The sequence below is a fragment of the Sinocyclocheilus anshuiensis genome, unplaced genomic scaffold (assembly GCF_001515605.1).
Source record: "Sinocyclocheilus anshuiensis isolate Anshui unplaced genomic scaffold, SAMN03320099.WGS_v1.1 scaffold873, whole genome shotgun sequence".
In the NCBI taxonomy this organism is placed as follows: domain Eukaryota; kingdom Metazoa; phylum Chordata; class Actinopteri; order Cypriniformes; family Cyprinidae; genus Sinocyclocheilus; species Sinocyclocheilus anshuiensis.
This window is the reverse complement of record NW_015557103.1, coordinates 236,790-241,718: the sequence shown is the minus strand read 5'-3', so window position 1 is coordinate 241,718 and position 4,929 is coordinate 236,790. Positions and strand designations below refer to the sequence as shown.

Sequence of the window (4,929 nt, the reverse complement as noted above, 5' to 3'; positions counted from 1 at the left end):
TGGCAAATAAAGCCTCGCCGTGGCACGATCCATAACTTTCAACAGCTCATCATACGCAGGGCAGGAGGATTGGGAAGGCTCAGCCTCAGCCTCTTCGCCGTCCTCAGACATCTCCTGCTCCTCCTAGGCTGAACCCAGCAGAGCACAGGCCCCCGGATTAGACGATGTTAGAGAAATAACATCATCCTCCAGCAGCTCTCTCTCGTCCACAGCCGACGAGCGCGAGAGGGAAATGCAAATTGCCCCCTCAAGGACATCGCGTGCGTGCTCCTCGCCCAAACAAAAAACACAGAGATCGTGTGTGTCATCAGGTGTCAAATAGCAATGACACGGATGCACACATCCTCTAAACGTTCTGCTAGTGCTTGCCATAATAATAGGATAGAGATCGCTCTTACCACATTCAAATGCACGCTTCAAACAAAACAGTCATTGAAGACGAAGAAGAGAATGACATGTTCTCCCGGCGCCTATTTATACTAATAGTCGCACCGGTAGTGACGTCATGGGCTGTCGCCGGCCAACGTGTTGTTGGTGTTTTTTCAATGTATGCTTCAGACACGGGTCACAACGAGGCGTTCCCCATCGCGCCCCCTAGAGGACGCAGTTCGAAGTTCCCTTGAAAGGGAACCATGCTATCTTTGTTTCTGAAAGAGCAATCACAATACAAAGCAAAGGATTCTGGAATATAATTTTAAATGATTCTACTGTACATAGACCTCAACACTTGATGAACAAACCTCAAAAACAAATGTAAAAATATGAGCTTTTAACATCACAACAAAACGAATAACTAACAATAATGACAAAACAACAACAAAACTTAAACAAGTTATAAAGTTAGCAACAAAAAATATATTTTGAAGAATGTTTCAACCATTTTTCCTAAACTTTCATGCTCGAAAATGGACATGAATCATAAAATGAATCCATACAACTCGACTGATATACTCCAAGTCTTCTGGTTTTGGGTTGCATATTTGATATGGTCTGTGTACGCTGCACTCACTGTTTGATGAAATTAACTTGATTTGAGAGTGAATAAAGGCTTAAATTTGGTCTGTTCACCATACAAAGCTTGCTTCAAAAGACATGGAATATACCAGTGAAGACATGGATTAATTGCATGTCCTATTAGAGCTTCAAAGTTTTTGAAAGCCATACAATTTTTGGAATGACATAAGTGTGAGTAAATGATAAAAGACAAAAAAGTTTTAGGTGAACTATTCCTTTATATCTAAAAACAGTAGTAATATTTACTAGTTCACTGCATAAAAGTTTTCCTAATCATTTATTTGTTTTGCCAATTTCAAACCCATCTATGCAATGTATTAGTAATTTTTGTAACAAAGTAACAAAATTTTCGTTGAAAATCAAGTGATGCCTGATACCTTCTGAATGCAGGTGGCTGCTTGGTTAGGGTCCAGCATGGTAGAGTTACCCTGAAGTCTTCTTTGCTCCTCCTGCCGAATTGTCTTCATGAAGCGAGCTCTCAGTCTTCCCTGCCGAGCTCGCTCACTGACCTGCAGCAGCCACAGTGCCCGCTCCACAGACATGGACTGAACTGGCACCTGCTAAACCAGAACCACACACCTGAAGAATACCCTATTTGGTATCAACTATTGCATTACATGTATTTGTATTGAGAGAATTTATATTTCATTGATGTGTTTTACATAAAGACACACTCACAGTTTTACATGCCTGACGTCCTCCTTTAGCCAAAATATGGGCCAACATCTTTTCTCTCTCTTTTAGTGCCCTCATCTTCTCCCTCACAAAGTAGCGTGGAATAGGCACCTCAAGATCCTCCTAAAAACAAGATTCAAACTATTTTCAGCTATTACAGCCCTGTATAGAGAAGGTCATATGTAAAAGTAGTGCACTAGTGACCCCAATTGGCATCCACTAATTTCAGAGAAAAACAAGAGGCTTAGCTCACTAAAATCCACTTTGACATTGAGCAGTAAAATCTTCTCCAAGCCCAAATCTCCTAAATTCCCTCTAGGCCCTCTCCTTTGAATCTACAACCACAAGAGACCAAAACATTCCCAGCATTCTGTACATACAACAGTATATTTTGTTATCTCACTCACGGGTGTCATTTTGATGTCCTGCAATATATCATCAAAGTAGTGAAATTCTGAGTACTCCAGCTCCACCATCTCATTCTTCAGCTCTACCAGTCGTCCCATCACCCCCTCAAGAACCTGGTGCACAACACGTCTCTTCTGGGGGTGAACAATCCGATCGTAAACCTCCTCCAGGGCATGGAATATCTTCAGGTAGCGCAGGTAGAAAGTTGCCAGTGTCTGAAAGACCTGAAGACGGTCCTTTTGAGGACGGAGCTGCATTGTGGGATATTCATCCTCCAAAAGGTCCTCCAAAGCTCCCTGAGCAGCATTCCACATTTGGCCATATGAACTGGGTAGAGGAAAGGGATTATATTTATGAGATAAAAGTCTTGTAAATCATATATTTTACATGTATTGTCATTTTATTTAGAAGTATATGGATAATGTGGATAAAACAATGATTACACTTTCACATATACTTACTCAGGGCCGGTCCAAGCCTTTATGGGGCCCTAAGTAGAATTTTATTTGGCAAGCAGCTGCTTAGTTCGCTTATGCCTTGGGCCGGCTCTGTACTTTCTGATGGTGAAGAGTTTTGTATTTTATTGAAAAGTGATTTATTGTATTTATGCATGCCAATTTATATAGCATTTTCCATATTTAAAAATGTCCATGGCCTTCCATGGCAATCTGTCTTTGAAATTGAATCAGTAGAGACAGGTAAATCTGCAGTAGTACTTGTTAACAGGCCTAATTACACTTGTTGAGAGCACCTGCCCTCTGGGGAAAGTTTTCTCGACCCTCGGTTTTTAGACCCTCCGGCCAAAATTAGCACTGCCAGAGTCTGATTGTGCAAAATAAATGTAGGAAACCACAGAACGCACATTGAATTCACTGTAAGTCAGCATATTAAGCCACATAATGGAAGAAATCCCCTGACAAACATTATTTCTTCATTTTCTAAAGTTGAATACACATGAATTCCACAGATGTCCTCTGACCTCTTTGACTCCCTTGCGTGTGGGTGCTCCTTTTGTGATTGTTGAAAGAGTTCATGGCAAGGGTGAAACCACCTTCTTTTCTTATTCTGATGGGCCCATACAGTATTGTTCCCCTCTGGGCATTAGCACTGCCAAGAGCTACTCAAATTGTAGGGATGGCAAAATCAAAGGAGGGGATGGAATAGTTAGAACGGGAGGGGGGCTGGGGAGGAGTTGTGGGAGGAGGTTAGAAGGGTGGTTGTAAAGGAACATTTACAATAAAATAGTGAAGCACCTCTTAGAGATATCTTAAGTATGGCAGCCAACAAAGGCAAAAATATTGCTGTTCACTAGAAATCAGCAGTAGCTAACAGATGTTGACTGAAAGTGGTGTTTAAGTGGAAAATTCCCTTGCTTGGGGAATTAAAAAAAGTACTTTCAGCATGTGCACTACTACTAAATGTAATGCTCTGCTTTAGAAAACTAATGGCGTAGGATGACTGAAAATAGCATGCCTCCACCTACACCAAAGCTGATTTGAATAGCTCCTATCTGAGGACAAAATTACTGCTGGTTCTCAGTACTTTGACTCTATGTTGTCATAGGAACTGTAACACAATGTGGACTTTCTCCTAGTAGGCATTGCTACTAGAACTCTTTTCTTCTTTTGCACCTTCCTTTTTTCACATAGAAATGTTGCATATTCTCTTGATATAAAGTTATACAAACAATTCTGAACGTTACAGAGTTTATAGCAGTTCACTGTGTAGAGAACACATATTCCAGTTTTCTCACACAGACAGTACACGGTTGTCGTTCATTCTAAACACCATGGTGGTTCTTGGCATCACATCAACAGTCCCGTTTCGCAGTGAAGTGCACTAAGTAAAAGGGCAGTTATTACTCACCTCTGCGACATCCTTAGTGATTCCACGCGCTACAGAGTTTAGTTTAGAAAGAGCTGTATTTGAATATCAGAGGGATTAAAGCATAATAGCCGCCGCTTTCGAAACTAAAATGGTTAAACGAAGCGAAGGCATCCAAGCAGTAAGTCTCGATTAGAATTCATTAGTTAAGCATTTCTAACTTGAGTTGGACAAGTCTCATGCCAGACAGGCTGCGGTTTGCTGCGCGTTTCTGACAGCTGCCATGGCAACGAGATCAAAGCCTCTTCACTGCTTCTGAGAGAGGGGGCAGCGAGGCAACTAGTTAAAAACGGAATACAATACTCTATCAACTATAACGCATAATGCGATTCTTACACATAATGAGAGCTCTAGCCGGTAATTTTCATCGTTTTCTTATCTTATCGGATAAGCCGAGAGCATGTCAAGCCTCTGTTACTACTAACAAGCTCTTGTTTGGCATCCCGCTGTGCAACACAACACAACACTACGCCACGCTTGCGTAGCTCAGCTCATTCAATGTATGAATGCAGCTCGGCCAGTTGTTAACAAAGCAATTTGGAAGAGTTTTCTGACGCAGCATGTTTTGAAATAATTGTTCTCACGTTGGAAGCGAGCTATTCCTTTGCTTGTATGTCTGGTCTGCCACATATTGTTTGAATTCTATAGCCAAAAGACCATGTGGGCAGGTAGGAATGCAAACGCAGACTGTGGAAGTGCAATGTGAAATTTATGTATCAATGGATGCATCATTTGTCCTTGTCTCCTACTTTCCTGGTGGTCCCACCCTGTATAATAGTTTTTAAAAGAGTTCTATATTCCCTTACAGGCTTCGTTCTATGATCGGATGTGAACAGCTACTGGCTGTTGATGGCAATCTGTTAATAAAATGGTTAACTATGAGGTTTAAAAAAAACAAACAAAAAAAAAATAGTGATATTTTTGTTTTATAGACAGCCTGTGCAAGTA

General features: G+C 41.1%; 1 pseudogene; it reads right to left on the bottom strand.

The window, feature by feature from the left end:
* LOC107677629 (IQ and AAA domain-containing protein 1-like) overlaps positions 1–4,376 on the bottom strand; it is a 53,590-nt pseudogene extending 49,214 nt beyond the window's left edge.
* Positions 4,377–4,929: the final 553 nt, after the last annotated feature.